At 38.6% G+C, this 13,854-nt stretch overlaps 1 long non-coding RNA gene across 1 annotated transcript; it reads left to right on the top strand.

Moving 5' to 3' along the window:
• The first annotated feature begins 915 nt into the window (after positions 1-915).
• On the top strand, positions 916-2,870 carry LOC106727217. Its single transcript, XR_001363390.1, has 3 exons — positions 916-935; positions 2,224-2,229; positions 2,779-2,870. It is a non-coding gene; the product is annotated as an uncharacterized LOC106727217 (long non-coding RNA).
• The last annotated feature ends 10,984 nt before the right edge of the window (positions 2,871-13,854 follow it).

The following is a 13,854-nucleotide window of genomic DNA, read 5'->3' as shown; positions in this document are numbered from 1 at the left end:
TACTTTAATGTACCAATAATTATCTATAATAATAAAAGCATAATATGCTAATTAGACCGGACAGCCAATCAACCTTCTGGACGTCATTCTGGATGAAGCCGCGGTGGCAGGGGCTGAGGCAGAGGCAGTTAGGGGCAACCAGGCAGGCAGGTGAGTGATTAGGGGCGATCAGGCAGGCAGGCAGAGTGGTTAGGGGTGATCAGGCAGGCAGGCAGGCAAGTTGATAAGGGTGGGATCAGGCCTAAACTGGCAGTCAGACATCCCCCAAGGAGTCCTAGATTGCGAGAGGGTGCAGGCCGGGCTAAGGGACCCCCTCCACACAGATTTTGTGCACTGGGCCTCTAGTGTAATATATAATTACATAAAAATGTACTGTATATTATGACATCTATACTAATAAAAGGGTAATATGCTAATTAGACCGGGAGACCTTCCAGGAGACCTTCTGGATGTCCTTCCAGACAAAGCTGTGGTGGCGGGGCTGAGACAGAGGAGGTTAGAGGCAATCAGGCTGGCAGAGGATGGCAGTTGGGGGCAATCAGGCTGGCAGAGGGGGGCAATTAGGGGCAATCAGGCTGGCAGGCAGAGGAAGTTAGGGGTGATCACACTGGCAGGAGGCAGTTAGGAGCCAGAGGTCCCGGATTGTGAGAGGGATGTCTGACTCTATCCCCCAAGAGGGTGCAGGCTGGGCTGAGGGGACCCCCCACCCCCCATGCATGAATTTCATGCACCGGGCCTCTAGTCTATAATAATAAAAGCGTAATATGGTAAGCAGGCTGGCAGGGGGGGCAGGTAGGGGTAATCAGGCCTAAAGGGGGGGGCAGTTGGGGGTGATCAGGCCAGCAGGCAGAGTGGTTAGGGGCAATCAGGCAGGCAGGCAGGTGAGCAGTTAGGAGCCAGTGGTCCCAGATTGTGAGAGGGATGTCTGACTGCCGGTTCAGGATCAGGCCTAAACCAGCAGATTGGAGAGGGTCAGGCCGGGCTGAGGGACACCTCACCCCCCCCATGCACAAATTTCGTGCACTAGACCACTAGTTATATATAATATGATTGCATTGTACAATATTAATATTATGTTTTTTATTGCAATTTCATTTCTTAGAATTAAACTGAAAGCAAGCAGGTGGAAAACTTAAGTTTATGTCATTATGCATTTTTCCTTTTAGACCTGTTCAGTCTCCTTAAAATACAAATTTCAAGCAAATTTGGTGAGGCTACAGTAACCCTGTCTAATAGAATATGGTTTATTGTAAACACCAGCCTAGATATCAACTAGCTATGATTTTGTAGGAAACATTCAGAAAGCATTAGGGTTTCTGAATTGGCTACTTCCATTGCATAGAGGTAAAAAAAAAAAAATCATGAGGAAGATCCATGCTTTTGGAAGTGCAGCAGAAAAGCATGACCTGGCCGGGCGGGGCAATTCTCAGGCCTTCAGGTGTGAATGGGACTCAAGGAATGATCTTACCTCTTGCAGTGATCTCATGTCCTCTTTGTCCCTAACACATTCTCTCTCTTAGACAAGGATTTGGGTTCTTCAGGGATGGGCAGAACTAGGTTTACAGTTGTGAGTATGGGAAACACAGATTTTATTATTGTATTATTATGTATTTATTAATTATTGTACTATTTATTATTATTATTAGCCCACTTTTGCCCACTCCTGTATTACTACACAGCTAAGTACAAGGTAGAAAGACTCTAACTCAGTTGACTTTTTAAGTGTTGTGCTCATGGTTTTATTTATTTTTTTCTTAAAGGGACTGAAGAAAAACAGCCGGTTCCCTTACAATCCGCTTTAAGCCCCTTGTCACATAGAATAGCTCTCCATCAGTGGCCGGCAGGGAGCCAAAACTTGCATGGAGGGGCAAGCAATAAAATAAAAATCACATTTTCAAGATTTCTTTTCCCTGCTACCTTGGGTCGTATTTGATTAATGGACTGCATTTATTTTTAAGGTATGATTACACACATGTTACCAATACTATGCCACCGTGCACTTGGCAGAGAGAAAGCTCGTTATGAATTCTGAACCATAACGAGATGTTAGCACATCATTAATATGCATAGGTGCAGATATCTGTCTGTTGTTTTATAATGCTATTTCATTTATACAGTGCTGGTACTTGACAGATATAAGAGACTCCAGCCCCAGCTAGAGAGATTCCTAAATAAAACTAACAAGTTATTGCAGAAGTAATCAGGCAGAGCGAAGGAGCTCAGGTTCTCGTGTCTCTCTGTGTAGGAAGCCAGTTCTTGAGTTCCAGTTCAAATGTCTCTCCATGTGAACTAGCTTAACTTATTCCTTTCTTCCCTCCCTGACAGCAAATGCACCTGTTTTTACTTTTATTTTTTTCCCTTCCTTAATTCTTTTTAATCTGAAAATGCATTTTGCTGCTATGTTGGTCCCATTGTCCTGAGAGGAGGCTCTGGGGAATAAAACTTCACAGGGTGTGGGGCCAAGCTGCTTATACATATGTCGGTGTACACAGATGGGCCACCAGTGTGCCTACCTGCCAGGAAGAAATTGGACCTATCTATAATAATAAAAGCGTAATATGCTAATTAGACCGGACAGCCGAATGACCTTCCGGACATCATTCCTGACGTCCTTCCGGACGAAGCCGCTGCGGTGGGGGCTGAGGCTGAGGTGGTTAGGGGTGATCAGGCAGGCAGGCAGAGTGGTTAGGTGTGATCAGGTAGGCAGGCAGAATGGTTAGGGGCGATCAGGCAGTCAGGCAGGCAAGCAGTTAGGAGCCAGCGGTCCTGGATTGCGAGCCTAAACTGGCAGTCAGACACCCCCCAAGGGGTCCTGGATGGTGAGAGAGTGCAAGCTGAGCTGAGGAACCTCCCCCCCACCCCGCATGAATGTCATGTACCTGGCCTCTAGTGGAGTCATATTAGAATATCTTGAAGTCATAATTTCACTACTCTATTTCTAACCATCTTCAACAGAAAAAAACTCAACTCTTTAGGATGGCATCACTGAAGGCCTCCACCTGACTCTGTAGCTACAGTCCTGTGTCTTCACTCTAGTCAAAGCTTCTCTCTGCTTTCCAAAGCACTATTGCCCTGTGCTGTTTCCCTGCTCTTTGCCATCACACATTTCCTCCCTCAGTCTGGAGCATGTCCCTAGCCTTCTCTGCTTGGTGACTTTTCCCCTAGGATTTGCTCTTCTGTGAAATCTTCCATGAATTCCCATGTAGAATTGCCCTCTCTCTTTTTCATGTTTCTGTAGTACCTTGCTATGTAATCTATTACAGAATCACTGTCATCATACAATGAATTCTTTATATGTCTCTAGTCCTACGAGGCTGTGGTTGCCTGCAAGGGAAGGGATGTGTTTATTGTCATTGTATCTCCAGTGCCTAGAGCCTGGAAATGATAAGTTATAAATAAATATGTATGGTGTGTGTGCCCTGGGAATTTGGAACATATTTGAGGAAGGATGAGAGAACCTGTGGGAACAGAACATGTCTGAAATACTGGGTTGTGTATGTGAAATTATGAGAGAATCCATATGATTAGAAGAATCCTTACATATCACCGTCAAGAAACTGAACAGAAACCTGTTGCTGCCAGTTCCCCACGCTCCCTGAGGCAGGTGGAAATGGCTATTGTAGGAATGATTGCAGCAATTCTATTGCTTAGATAAGGGGTCTTAACCTGGAGTCCCCTGGGAGGGATTGCATAGGTGAAGGCATGCTGGCTACACTGAGTTCTTAAATATGTTTGTTTGGCCTATCCTATGTTATAGAAATGAATTAGCTATGGGCATTTAAAAATCTGGAGATTTATAGATATCTGAATTTCTATTTTCTCTTAGAGCAAAAGGACTAAAGTGATGATCCCACATTCTCACATGGCAAAAATCAGATGGACATTTACTGATTTGTGCTTTAGACTCACCACTTTCATCTCACCTGTCTATTTCATTTTTAAATGTGACATGCCAGTTGAGATTGTGTGGAGATTTAACCTGTGTTATGAGCATTTTTGAAAGAAACATGTCCATAGTTTCATCATAATTTTTTTTTTCTTCATCATAATTTTAAAAAGGGATGTGAACCTAAATAGGTTTAACTAATTTGGATAAAAGCACACATAAGAGAGAATGCTTTTGAGCTGAGAGAAGCCTGCTAACAAAACAGACATCAAAAAGTCATAACTGAACTGGATTTCATCATTTATCATTGACTCAATGGTTAGGTGAGAAATTAAGTGGGTTTTGAGTGGAGCATACAATTTTGTTATCTTCACATGATTGATATAGTTGAAAACACACACACACACACACACACCCTGAAAATAGACTGGCTAAAGACAAAGAGAATACCAGGAATACCACTCCAGTGATTTTAAATGTTAAATATTTTCAGTGAATATCTTAATGACTGGAGATGACTAAGATTAGAATTATCCATAGAATAATTACAGAAATAAAGTCCACTGTACATAATTATCCAAATTACAAGTGAATCTGGAATTCCCTTTTTCTGAATTTGATATTGGTTTCATATAGTACAATTTCAATCCCACTCATATTTTTTCTTTTATTATCATTAAGGACAGACTTTTAAATGTGAGACTAGAATTATTTTAGTGTGCTTTATTACAGTTTTTTAGCTTAACAGATAATCCTCCTTTTACTCCTCATCTCTGAACATATTTAAAAAGGAGTGTAATAAATTATTAATTTGGAATCTGATTGATCTACTCAATTTTTATTTAAGTTAACTTGATCCAGGACAAACTTTATTTTTATGAGAGTCCAACTTCCTAGAGGTTTTGATAAATGAGTGTCTATCATTGAATTAAAACATAGTTCTGATTTAGAGACTAGTAAACCTGCTTTTTCTCCACATCCCCACCCATAGTTAGACAAATTCTAAGTAATAAATATGAAAACTAAACTCTATTAAAAAGAAAGGATAATTCAGCACCTTTTTCAGTAACTCATCTCATTATTATTATTAAATCTTTGCTGCACAAAATTCTTTCTTATATTAAAGCAGAAATCATTTATGCCAAAGACAAAGTTTGTTTTCTTATTCATTTATAAATAATACATGTTATCTTGTCATTATGTCATTTTCATTAGTTGAAAAAAAAGTAAGAATGTAGCTAGAAATATCTTTGTAAAAAAAATTCCTGGAGGTACTGAGTTAGAAGGTTTAAGAAATCCTAAGAATAAAATGGAAGCTGTCAACTAGTTGCTTTACTACCAACATTCTACCTGATTTCAAACACTTAGCAAATAAAAAAAATCAAAAGATATTTATTGCTGGTTTGAAGTTACATAAAATAACAGCATTACTTAGACATGATATTGATTGAGTTTTCTTAAAGATATAAAATTTAGTTTTATAGTGAATTTGGTAATGGAAGTTGAGAAGTGACAATGAAGCAGTCTATTAATTCCTATTAAGTTTACTATGTTTACTATGGGGAGGGAGCTATTATTATATGCTTTATAATACATAATCCTTGGGGTTTATATAGAAATTATTATTGCATCTTTGAAAAAGTTGCTACCTATCTAACACTCTTTCTATTGAAATTGTTACTAAATTGAGGCATATTCTTTTATCTTAAAAAAGTGACTAAACACTAGCAAGTGGTTTGTGGTAGCCAGACATGGGCTCTGCTGTTCCCTGGGGGTCCACCCAGATAGTGCCCTTAGGGCCACCCAATGAAACCCCTCAGAAGTCTGTGGCAAGATCTGATCTTGATTCATGCAAGCCACTTAATATATTTCATCAAATCTAAGACTTCATCAGTTACAAGTCACACTAATATTTTATGTTCCATTAAGAAATAAAAAATGCTGCCAATTAAACTAAGACCCACCATTGATTATAAGACATTTCTAATTTCAGTCAGCGATGTTAAAATGTGAAAAGAAAATTACATCTTAGGATGCTGAGAAAAGGTATCAGCTGTATTCCTTAAGCTCTCCACTCTAGGGGCCTCTCACTTCCCCACCTGAATCATACGGTTTTGGAGACGGTAAGACGGCCATGCCTATTGAGGATTACTGCTGATGCAAAGTGTGCTTTTCTGTGGGTTAACTGTTAACATGGAAAAAATAACCTGTTAGTGATTAAAAGATACATGTTTCAGTCTAAATATTCTCCAGAAAGGTGTTAACTAAAGTTAGGTCTACGTTATAGGATGTTCTGAACAGTAGACCTTTTTTCAATCTTTGATTGTTTCAGACCTTGGTTGTTCAGATGCTGTAGATCTGTCCAGGAGTCTCTAGGTGCCTCAGAGCCCTCGGACCCTTGCATTTAACTATATCCACATGGTGGTATAAGAAGCTGTTCTATGTCGGCATGTTGTATCTCTAAATAACGAGAAGCAGTCAGCACTGAAAGTGTTGCTGCACACACACACACACACACACACACTCATCGAGCTCTATAGCATCTATTTAGGGAGCCTCAGTTATGTGTCAGGCATTGTTTACGTATAGACAGCTAATCTTAATCTTATAATATTCACTGCAACCTGTGAGGTAAATACTAGTATGTCTATTTTATAAATGAAACTGAGGCTTATTGCAATGACTTGTTCGTGCTCTGCAATTAGAAACTGATGAAACTAAGATTCAAACCCAGCTCTGTCATAATCTTAAGCCAGTATATTTTTAACCATTGTGATGCCTCTCCCAGACACAGAACATTTATTTTTTATATTTATTCTAGTTCATCAATTTATTTATTTAGTTTTAATGTCAGGGAAGCGGGGGGTAAGAGATCAATCAAAGGACTTATATGCATGCATATCAGCATAACCAATGAACACAGACACTAGGGGGGTGAGGGCATGTGAGCAGGGTGAAGAGGGTGAGGGCAGGTAGGAGTAAGGGGGTGACCGGGAAGAGGTCACTGGGGGAAAAAGGAGACATATGTAATAGTATGTGTAGTACTTTAAACAATAAAGAATTTTTAAAAAAGAAACTTGTACAAAAAGCCTTTCTGTAGTATACCCTCCCACGCATACACGTACACATACACATGCACATACACATATTAGTACACATATACACACACATAAACATACATATACATACACACACATCCTACACCAAATTATGATGGAGGTGAGGAAAAGGACAGGAGAGAGGGAGATGAGTATTTCTTTGCTACTAAGTGGTTCTTTTGGTTTTGTTTTTGTTTAGTTTTGTATATATTTTAAAACGTATTAATTAAATTGATTGGAGTGACATTGGTCAACATGAACATATAGGTTTCAGGTGTGGGTTTCTATGTTACAAGATCTGTACATTGTGCCCCCCCCCCAAGTCAAATATTCTCCTGATGCCTTATATTAGGACCCCCTTCCCTCTAGCAATCACCACACTGCTGTTTGTGTTCACAAATTTCAGTTTTATGTCCCACATATGAGTGAAATCGTATAGTTCTTAGCTTTTTCTGACATTTGTTTTAGCATAATAGTCTCAGCTCCATCCATGTTGTTTGCAAATGGTGCTATTTCATCCCTTCTTATGGCTAAGTAATATTCCTTTCTGTGCTACTAGGTCATTTTAACAATAAACTAGCTATCAGGAGTTTTAGGCTTAATTTTATCTTACAATGCTTCAGCATATCCTGAAATGAAAAATACTTTGTAACGGTTTAGATAAGTAGGTGTTCTTTCCAACTGACTCCCTTTATTCTCTTCCTTTTTTGAATGAAATAAATGGTTTAATTTGGAAGGAAGCAGAATACCAGCTTAGAACTATTGCCACTGACCCTATAATGTTTCCCTAATGCCTTTATTTTACAGGGTGGGCAAGCAGAGATGCAGGAATCGAGTGCTACTAAATAATACAGTTTCTGAAATGTCAAGGCACAGAATTTGGATATTCCAGTCCCCGAATGTTAATGACAATATGCTCATCCTTTTAATGGAAACATTACTAGGAAGCTCCTGGCTACATAATCCATCATACTGCAGAAGACTTGCTGACTTATGCTTTGTGACGGGCCAGTGAGAAAAATATACAAACTCATACACCAATGTTGCAAATCAATTCTGCGGCAAAGTGGAAATAACTCTTGTACCAATAAGCAGTAAGACCTACGAGGAAAAAAGTTCTTTCCTATATTTCCAGCTTGCAAATAGAAAGAGACGCCATCAATCATATTGGAGAGCTTCCATTTCAGGGCTGTTGTTCTTAAAGACAAACCAGATGAAATCAGACAAGACCAGAATATGCAAAGGCCTTTGGATTTTCCCAGTCTTGGTGCAGGAAGGAAGCAAGGAAAAGCAAGACATTCTCTCTTTTTCTTCTCCATGTGAAATTTGGAGTTTAGCAAAGGCATGTACTTAGGATCAGTTTATTGTCAAAATGACTAATTAATCACTTCATAAATGGCTATTAATCATACATTAATGAGATAGTCTTTGCTCTGGCAAATGTGGTTCTGTGGAAATCCTTTCTCCTTGGTACCCGGAGCAAGCCGAAAGCATGCAGAACTCAATTAATCTTGGAGCAGCCTGGGGTGTTTGAAACTGCTCACAGTTTGAAAAGAAGCAAATAGCAAAGACGTTTAAACTGTCCATATTTCACTGTGTAAATTCAGAAACACTTAATCATCTTCTACACATTTTTTTTGTTCCCTTTCTTCCTCTGTCATGTTATAACTGTGTTTCAAGCCTCCTCCATTTCTTCCCCCAAACTTGTCACTGAAGCACAAACCACAAAGTGGGGCTTCTAATCATTGACTCTCGGTCCTCAGGGAGAAATAGACCATGAATGGACACAATGTGCATATAGTTATGATATTTCAGCAAAAGCAATGTCTATATCCAGTAGCATAAATTATGAATTGAATGCCATCACTTACCAAGCAACATCTAAGTTGGAGTTTCCTTTCTGGTTCCAGATTTCTAGATTAACCCAAGGAGGAAAAGCTGTGAAGTTTGACTCAGTTAAATTCTCTACAAAGGCCTCCATTTTTTTTTAAAATAATTGAATGCTTTAGCTCCGTGGTCGGCAAACTGCGGCTCGCGAGCCACATGCGGCTCTTTGGCCCCTTGAGTGTGGCTCTTCCTAAGCCTTAGGAGTACCCTAATTAAGTTAATAACAATGTACCTACCTATATAGTTTAAGTTTAAAAAATTTGGCTCTCAAAAGAAATTTCAATCGTTGTACTGTTGATATTTGGCTCTGTTGACTAATGAGTTTGCCGACCACTGCTTTAGCTCATTCAACAGACAGTTATTGAGTATTTATCTTGTCTCAGACTCTCAGATACAAATATGAACCAGTCTTATTTCTTCCCCTTATAGAATAGAAATGAATTGTTGTTTGTCCAGGGGGGTAAAGGAAGACGGACGAGCCAGCGTGAGGCATGGACACATCTAACAGCATGATGTGTTAGGGGCCGGTCACTAATAAAGGCAGGCTAGATACTGGCTGCCTAAGGGAGGAAGCTGAGTATATATGTAGGATTGATATTGGAAAGGAGATTGAGGTCAGATTGCGAAGGATGTTGTATACTTTTCTTCATGGTAGAATCACCAGAAGTTTTTGCTCAGGGAACTGGCATGATTTGGGTCAGGACTTTGAGTGTCAACCCATAATTGAAAAAGACTTGTGGGTCCTGCATGGGGTCTGAGCAGATTTTGCATGTGGGAGGGACATGAAGAACTGCATCCATGAAGGCTGATTGCAACAAACTTATTTCATGAATGGCCCCAGTGTATTTCAAGAATGACCCCATTCTTCACCCCTCCCTGGATCCACACCCTATGCACGATGACATTTTGCATTGTTCTCCCTCTGTGGACAGGAATCCGTCCTGCTGGGTTTGGTCACATGATTTCTAGACACTTTGTGACTTTTGGACCCCTCTGCAATAAAGTCTCAATCTCAGTCACCTCCTTCCTTTACACACTCAAGCTGTGGTTGGATATCAGGGTGGTCAGCTGCCCAAGCTTCAGTGGGCTGTGGAGGGAAGGGGAAGGCACTCGGGCCATCAGCAATGAAAAGTGCAGGGAGGAAATAGATACTTCAGTTCCAGTGCTAATTCTCCATCAGCAATGGATGTCACTCATTTCACTATTTAATATTCTGAGAGCAAACTTATTTTGTAACCACAAAAAATTGATTTTCTTCTGATCACTTAGTCTCAAGAATACTGAAGTTTATATATTATTCCTTCCAAAATAAAAACCTTGATCTTATACTAAATAACAAGTTCCCTTCTTTCTTGGCTAGGGTTACATTTACAAATTCTTGCACTTTAATTGAAAAAATTGCAGGACCCACAAGTCTTTTTCAATTATGGACTGACACTCTGTGAACCATGTGGGACAGTTATAACCAATTAAAAATAGTTTTTCTAACACTTAAAAAATGTCCTGCTGAGTTCTAGAGGTATATTGGGTGGAGAGTATGGGTTCATCTCTTAGCCTTTCCCTATTTTTCCCTTGCTCCCTTTTTATTTTAAGTGCAAAGGAAACACACAAAATGGGCTTTCTTATATTTTTTAAATAAAGTTTAAAAGATATAGATTTTGCACAATAAAATGCACCAATTTAATGTATCAGTACATTTGATGGGTTTTTCACAAATGACCCCTCTACCACAATCATTATACAGAATATTTCCATCACCGAGTGCACGAGCGGTTGGGAGCCAGTAGTCCTGGATTGTGAGAGGGATGTCCTGTGGGATCGGGCCTAAACTGGCAGTCAGACATCCTCCAAGGGGTCCCAGATTGGAGAAGGTGAAGGCTAGGCTGAGGGACACCCCTCCCCAGTGCACAAATTTCATGCACCGGGTCTCTAGTCTTATATATTTCCTATTTCAGTTCTAGAATCAGCCATTTTGTTAAGGAACACTAGTTTCTTTTCTTGGAAAATAGTATTAGAAACCAAGATCTGGGTGCTAAGGGTACTTATTGCTACTGGGGTGTTTTTTCTTTTAGGTTCTCTCAGCCTATAGATAAAAATATGTGTGTGTGTATTAACTTGAATATATAAATGTTTCTATATGTAATGATCTGTATATTAAGTTAAACATGAATGCTTACTGATTTTTCCAACTCTAAGCCAGTAGCAACTGGATCATTCTAGCCTCTTCTTGCTTATCTGTAAATTCCTGTTACAACAGTAAAAAAAAATGGCTTTCACCATGTTCTATCCATTTTACTCAGTTCCAATGTGTATGTATAACAGTATCTGAATTGTTAACCCGTACCTCTCTGGGAAACAACTTTATCAATTAGGTTATATTTATGTGCGGTTCCATTTGCCTTTAATCTTACTGACTCCATTAATTTTCTGAGTTACTTAAGTCATCACCTTATCCCCCAACCTTGTTTTATAAAATTAAATTCTCTTGTAAAAACCTTCATTTTTCCTGGGATACCCTGCCCTCTTACAAATTTTAAAATGTATGCACATTAGAGTTCACTTTTTGTTTTGTGCTTTAGCATACTATAGTTTTAATAAATGCATAACATCATGTACCACTCTTATAGTGTCATACAGAGTAGTTTCACTACCCTAAAGTTTTCCTATACTTCACATATTCTTCCCTTTTCTTGTTTCCCTTCCCCCTGGGAAACTACTGATAATTTTACAGTCTCTATAATTTTGCCTTTTCCAGAATGTCATGTAATTGGAATCATATAGTAGAGAGCCCTTTCAAGACTAGCTTCTTTCAATTAGCAACATGTGTTTAAAGTTTATCCCTGATTTTTTTGTGGCTTGATAGTTCATTTCTACTTTGAATAACATTGTATGGATGTGCCACAATTTGTTTATTCATTCACCTACTAAAGGAAATTTTGGTTGCATTCATGAATAAAGTAAACAGTCATGTGCAGGTTTTTGTATGGACATGCATTTTAGACAAATTTGGGTAAATACTTAGGAGCATGATTGCTGGATTGTATGGTAAGATTATGTTTATCTTTGTAAGAAAATGACAAAATGTCTTCCAAAGTGGCTGCACTATTTTGTGTTTCTATCAGCAACAAGTAAGAATTCTTGTTACTCCACATCCTTGTCAGCATTTGGTATTGCCAATTTTTGGGGGGCCATTTTAATAGATATGTAGCCATATTTTGTTTAATTCACTATTTTCTAATGATATTGTGCATCTTTTCATGTGCTTATTTTTATCTGTATATCTTCATTTAAGTTGTGTCTTTTCAGACCTTTTACCCTTTTTAAATTGGGTTGTTTGTTTACCTATTGTTTAGTTTTATGAATTGTATGTATATTTTAGAAACAAGTCCTTTATCAGATATTTGTCTTGTATATATTTTCTACCATTCTGTGGCTAGTTTTTTTTCTCTTACTAGTGCTTTTTTTTTCAGAGCACACTTTGAATATTATAAAGGCAGTGTTTATTAAAATACATTTCATTTTAAAAATGTAATTTGAATCTACAGACATTGTGTGTAAACATTTTTTGGGACACCCTGTATTTTGTAGACTGTCCTTTCCTTTTTTTTTTATTTAGAATTTCTATATCTTTCTAACACTGCCTTAGAGAAAACTTTCTGGGCCTATTGGAAGAATGTAAATTTCCTTTGGCCCCATTCCTTCCACAATGATCTATTCAACCATCCCTTTGCAATAAATGTATTTCCTTCTCCACATACATATGTACTTAATGAAAGTTTATTTCACTATTTGTGTCATTGAATGCCATATTATCAGACCTTAAAGATCAGATCCAGCAGAGAAATACACTGAAACAAGTATTGAATAAATCCTTTAGATGCAATAATGATTGCCTATGGAGGAAGTAGGCCAACAGGCTTAATGCCAACAAAATGATGCCAATGTCAGCATAGCAACATCAACTCCAACACAATGCTATTGATATGAGCATTTCAGTATTAGAGTAACATCATTGGCACTAGTGGAGAATGGACCTAACATGGGCCATTAGACTCCTTGCTGGCTCAGAGTCACTCATAATTTGCCTTTTGGGGGGTCAGGACATGTGGCAAATCTGTAAGTGAGAGAGAAATGGGCACTTCAACACTATTTGATAGTATCATATTCTATACCATTTCTTGCTAGTGGGTATTTAAAAATGGACTTATTCTCAATTTAATAAAATAATTTGGGAAAATGTGTAATGGAAAGACTGAATTCCTTTTATTATTTTAATCCACATGTGTTTTCTAGATTTGGAGGTCTGAGGAGTTTTGGAATAAGGAGTATAAGTCCATGCATTGCTACCAGTAGGTTAACTCCTTTCCCATGTGCACAGTGAGATGCCAGCCTTGGCCTGATTCCCAGACTTTACAGACTTTCTTTGCACGCAGTATGGGGACATTTGATGTTCACTTGGAAGGTCGGCCCTCTCCCACACTTTATATTCGATCCTAAAAGTTTTCAGATTTCCAAGCAAATGGGATAGACATAGAAGAGCTGGGGCTTGGGCGAGACAAGAAACAAAGCACAAGCCCAGATATTATAACCTTGTTTTGTCAGCAAAGGTCAAATTAGTGCAGAGCTTTGAGTCCTTGGGCAGATAAATGCTTCATTGGGGATGTCTCCCTCATGATGTTCATTTCTTAGGCTGCTGGATTTAAAAAATAATTGCCATTTTTCTCAAGACCTATATTTTTATCTCCATATCCAAAGCAGTTCCCTGAGAAAGTTCCCCCAACAACCTACTTGTTCTGCTCTAGGAACAGTACCAGGTCACTAATACTGTCACCAAGCACTGCTTGACTTTTCAATGATGATGATATCCTTGTTTTAAAAAAATCACTTAAAATATGTTAGTCCTGTGCTACCATTTATTATTTTATCCCTTAAATTGTGAATATCATATTTTATTTGCTCCACATATTTAAATCATTTTCATTC

The sequence above is a fragment of the Myotis brandtii genome, unplaced genomic scaffold (genome assembly GCF_000412655.1).
Source record: "Myotis brandtii unplaced genomic scaffold, ASM41265v1 scaffold111, whole genome shotgun sequence".
NCBI classification, from domain to species: Eukaryota; Metazoa; Chordata; class Mammalia; order Chiroptera; family Vespertilionidae; genus Myotis; species Myotis brandtii.
Note: the sequence above shows the minus strand (reverse complement) of the source record. Positions and strands in the feature narration are given on the sequence as shown.